The following is a 5,433-nucleotide window of genomic DNA, read 5'->3' as shown; positions in this document are numbered from 1 at the left end:
AGAAAGAAGAATAAAGATCAGTAAGTTGCAATGCTTCACGTATCAATATTCCCTTTATTGGCAACATCACGGTGGGAAGAAGGCTTCATGGAGATTATGGATGAAACATTTTTCAGATTTAAATTTGTTTATCAGGCGATAATCTTTTTACTATTATTTCATGATAATACTACAGGTATTCTCAACAAGAAATGGTGAGTAATAAGTAATATTATTGTATTCAAACTATGGTACACAACATTGCCATCTGCAAACTGTGTATCAATAAACCAGGAATATGTTGATAGACAACAGCATAAAGAACTATGTATAGACGACAGGAAACTTACTTTGCATGCCAAACAGTGAATGTTGTGCAATTCTCAGACTATTCTAAATACGGTGTCAGTGTTGGACTGCAGTAACTTGGGCTCACCAGAGGAATTAATTCTTAGGGCTCTAATCCTACAGTTATACAGAATATCTGCATGTGTACTTACATTGCACAAAAACTTTTAATAGACCATAGCAACAAAAGATCTGCTCCAACGTCATCTGCAGATAGGGATGGACCCAATATTGTGTCAAAACATTGTCTCACCAAAGGATCCTCTGGTTCTCTGGTGGGCCAATTCAATGGTGTATGGTAAGACAGCTGTCATAAAACCACTTTTTAATGTTTGTCTAAGATCACAGCAACTTTTTTATAGTCAGCCTATGGTGGGGTTGTGCTTATGCCACCAATTTAAACAAGAAGAGCTGCAGTGTACAGCATAGAGAAATGACTGAGCAGTTGCCTGAGTCTCTTTTTAGGTAGTGACCTACATGTTCAGGGTCATACACTTTTTCAGAATAATGGAAATTTTTATTTTAAGAAAGTGATTTGAGGGGATTTTTTACTATCATTTCATTCCCCCGATAATATAATATTTATATTGAAATCCAACATGTCAGATTTTCCGGATATCTTTCCTTGGGGGCAGTCGGGAGTCCCCTAAACATATTAGATTGTCTTGACATTGATCTAATGTGTTTGGACTCAGGGCCGTCATCAGAGCATTACTGCTGATGCTGCCATCAGGGGCCCGGCATAAAAATATAAAAGGGGCCTGCCGCGGCCACCCACCCTGATCGCCTGCCACAGAATGTTCCTTTAGTAACTTGTGAAACTTATAAGTAGAAACTTGTGAGAAGGGCCCCAGTCCCAGTTACTTTGGAGAATAGGGCCCTGCAATGTAATGGGGCACACACCTTTCAACAAATCAACTACAACTGGGGCCCTTCTCACAAGGTCAGTAGCTTGAGGCAAGACCCAGGAGCGATAAGCACATAGAAGTCTGGTCTGGGGTCTGAATTAATTTATAGATGTGGTCTGGGGTCATTTTTAATACTGGGGTTTCTGGTCCGAGCTCTGAATTAATTTAGGGGTCTTATCTGCGGTTTGAATTAATTTTGGTTTCTGGTCTGGTGTCTACGCAGGTGGCGTGGATGCCACATGTGAGGAGGAGGCCAAGGCAATGACCAGGCGTGCCAGGGCAGTGGGAGATTTTAGACCCTGCTGGAGCCAGAAGCAGCAGCCAGCACTCCATTCTGGTGAGTGACTTTACTTTGAAAAGTGCAATTACTTTTTTATGTTGCCCCCTCCATATAGCCCTTCCACCTAGTCTATCCCCCTTCTCATTATAGTTCTCATTATATCACACACTACGCCCCTAAATTTAATAGCACCATACACTGCACCTCTAATTATAATAGCACCATACACTGTGTCCCACACACACTGTGCCCCCTGTAGATGGTGCCTGCCATAGAGCCCCCTGTAGATAGTGCCCCACATAGAGCCCCCTGTAGATAGTGCCCCCATATAGCCCACCCCTGTATATAGTGTCCCACATATAGCTCCCCCTATAGTGCTCCACATATAGCCCACCCTTGTATATAGCCCTCCTTTAGATATAGCTCATCCCTGTATATAGTGCTCCACATATAGGCCACCCCTGTATATAGCCCCCCTGTAGATATAGCCCAACCCTCTATATAGTCTCCACATATAGCCCACCCTTCTATATAGCCCTCCTGTAGATATAGCTCATCCCCGTATATAGTGCTCCACATATAGGCCACCCCTGTATATAGCCCCCCTGTAGATATAGCTCACCACTGTATATAGTGCTCCACATATAGCCCCCCTGTAGATAGAGGCCCCCCGTAGAAAAAGCCCACCTGGTAGATAAAGCCCCCCCTGTAGATAAAGCCCCCCCTGTAGATAAAGCCACCCCCAGTAGATAAAGCCACCCCGTAGATAATGCAACACACTTTTTTATTACGATAAAATAACAAACTATTCAAACTCACCTTAATCCCGTTCCCACGCCGTCCGGCAGCAATGGAGACCTGCTCTCTTCTGCGCAGGTCTCCTGGGGTTGAACGAAGCGTCTATGAAAGGCGCTGATTGGCAGGGCAGAATGACTTTTTCTTTCAGTCAGCGCCTTTCAACGACGCAAGCGGCGCAAAATATCGTGCCGCTTAACTCGTAGAAAGGCGCTGAATGGCCGGGCACGGAACGTATCCGGCCATTCATTGCTTCTAATTGTACCTGTGCCTATAGACACAGGTACAATTATAGTGCAGGAGGGGGTGGTGCTGGCGCCCCCCTCTAAGTTGCACCCGGGGCACATGCCCCGCCTGCCCCCCCTAGCTACACCCCTGCATCTGCCCTTGCTCCCACCACTTTTTGTTGCCTTCCCTGGAAATGATGGGAGGGACAGCGGCTCAGACTCTTTGGCTGTATGGGGCCCAGAAATTACTGATGTTTGGGCTGTTTATGTTTTGAATACATTCCCTGTTTTTGGTGATTGATTTTTAGATAGCAGGCTATGGGAACTATTACACGGCTTGACATAAGCCGTGTAAACAAGTGCCGTTCAACGAGACAACTCGTTGATTGCCGCTTGTTTGCTCCTTTCACGCGGAGCAATGATTGGATATGTATAGGGGCGAGCGCTCGTCCCCATACATTTTCATCATGTCGGGTGCACATCTCCGTATTTACACAGGAATATGTATTGCCTACAGTGATACTTTTTAATTCTGCATAAAAGAGCAGATCAGACAATAAATGAACCGTTGCTCGTTCATCGGCTGAACGTTGCCCTTATTACACAGGGCAATGATAAGGAACGATCGTTCATATGAACGCTCGTTTGCCCGATCATTGGCTCGTATAATAGGGCCTTATATATTAATGTAGTACACACCAAAATACATTTGCTTTGTTTACACAGATGATGTGCTGCCGACTAGCGACCATTTTTTGGGCCTCATAAAAGATCCGATCAGACAACGAACATGGCTAATATTTGCTGTGTTTATACACAAAAATAATCGGGCCCGTGTAAAAGGGCCTTAACTTGCAAACTGTCTCTTTTAACTTAATACCTTCAGCGTCGGACTGTGGTTCCTTGGGGCTACCAGAGGAAGTGATTCTGAGAACCCACTGTCTAACTACACATAACATGTACTCGTCCACTTTTAATTGCATTGTAATCCTTATTATTATCACTGCACACACAGGACATATCAAGGTCTAATAGGTTATTTGTGAATCAGCCCATAAGAAATAGATCCTAGTGGCAAGTGATTGACTCCAATGTCAGCTCCAAATGGGGGTTTCTTCTGCTGGAACGGTGGGTCTCATTATTGTGTCGGAGCCTGGAAGGATCCTCTGGTATTCTGGTGACCTCTGTTATTCTGGTGACCTCTGGTATTCTGGTGACCTCTGGTATTCTGGTGAGCCAATCCAACCCTGAATACCTTGCAGTTCTTTGGAAGCATGGTCTTTATAGAGTCTTCTGCTGTCACTTCTTGCTGTTAGTGACTTATTAGCACCTTTTGCTGATGACATATTTCTGGCATTAAGTTTCCTTCAGACCTTCCTCTCTATCATCTAGATGAGTTTTTTAGATTTCAAGCATATAGTATAAACAATTATAAATCATGGACAGTTAACCTCACTTTTTCTCTTTTCAGTATATGCGTTGTAAAGAACAATGGGCTACTCCAGTTTGTTTGTTCACATTGATGGTAAATTGAAGACAGATATTAAAACTCTGTAATGTATAAATGTCTGTGCATGCTTAGGTTAAATGACTCTGCTACCAAAAATCTGAAACGTATTTAAGGCAGTATTGAGAAAATGTAACATCTTAAGGCCTAATGTACATGGCAATGGCGTGTGCACTGATCATATAGAGCTACCCATTAGGTACTTTGTCTGCCGCCGTATGAAGCCGCAGTGAGGCACTGTAATCTCCCCAGAATCAATGTGATGGAGCATGCCACAAATTTTTCTCTTGGATTATCCACTGTTATGCATAGTATAGGACCTGAGAGGGCAGTATGTGACACAAGAATGCAAAGAACACCAAAGAGAGAATCCCTGTGTCATGCACCACCACCCTCAGGCTATGCAGTAGGCATAACACAGTTATATATATTTTGTTCCGTTTCTTTAAAGCAGTGTGCAGGGAATCTGTACGTCAGTACACAGAGTTCTTGCTGGTCCATATGTGAGACACTCTGTTCTCCCTGGAAGAAGTACTTCCTTGAGAGAATACCTCCATATTACCGCATAATGAAGGAACATGGCGGCACAGTACTGGCACATTGTGGTATAGTATGGACCCCATATGTCAGCACCGTGTAAATGGCCCCTCCTGGTGCAAGAAAGAAAAATATATACAGGGATATGATGACTTCAGTATCCGTGTCAAGTCCAGTGTCCGTGACGACGTCAGTATCCGTGTTGAGTCTGGTTTCCGTGTCCAGTGTCCGCGGCAAGGCAGCTTCCTGTAATCCAGCACAAGCCAGCTTCTGATAATCCAGCACAAGCCAACTTTCAGATAATCCAGCACAAACCAGCTTCCGATTATACAGCACAAGCCAGCTTCCAGCTATCCGGCACCAGCCTGCCATCCAGGGTACCACAGACCAGTGACTGTCCTATATTTGTTTGGCCAGCTGCTACTCTGTTACGGCGGAGTTGTCCAGTAGGTCCACAACCCTGGTGGATGTTACACTGACCACTATAAAGATCACGGACTGATGATTTTACATTGTTTGAAATAAAGTTTGATTCCCTTTTAACATACCTGTGAGCTAAGGCTTTTTTTTACACTCTGTGTTACTCAGTATCTTAAAAAGAAATATTGTATCCAGCAGAAAGTGTTCAATTCCCCTGCAGCGCCACAGCAGGAGAAATGAAGCATTGCACTGTTCTTATTGAAATCAATGTAATGCACAGACATTCTAGGTCCTCTAGAGTGAGAGATGCTCTATGTACCAAAAGTTTGCTCTGGCTAATAGATGAGGGTCTGCAATTGGAGATCCCTTTTTTAATTTAGAGTTTTATGAACCTGATAATCCCTCTTATAACATCTAGGAATTAGGCTGGAT

General features: G+C 43.8%; 1 long non-coding RNA gene across 1 annotated transcript; it reads left to right on the top strand.

Annotated features, from left to right (window-relative positions):
- Positions 1–4,074, top strand: LOC142665633 (uncharacterized). The gene is made up of 3 exons (XR_012851528.1): positions 1–194; positions 1,459–1,572; positions 4,009–4,074. It is a non-coding gene; the product is annotated as an uncharacterized LOC142665633 (long non-coding RNA).
- Positions 4,075–5,433: the final 1,359 nt, after the last annotated feature.

This window comes from Rhinoderma darwinii, chromosome 13 (assembly GCF_050947455.1).
Source record: "Rhinoderma darwinii isolate aRhiDar2 chromosome 13, aRhiDar2.hap1, whole genome shotgun sequence".
NCBI lineage: Eukaryota > Metazoa > Chordata > Amphibia > Anura > Rhinodermatidae > Rhinoderma > Rhinoderma darwinii.
Note: the sequence above shows the minus strand (reverse complement) of the source record. Positions and strands in the feature narration are given on the sequence as shown.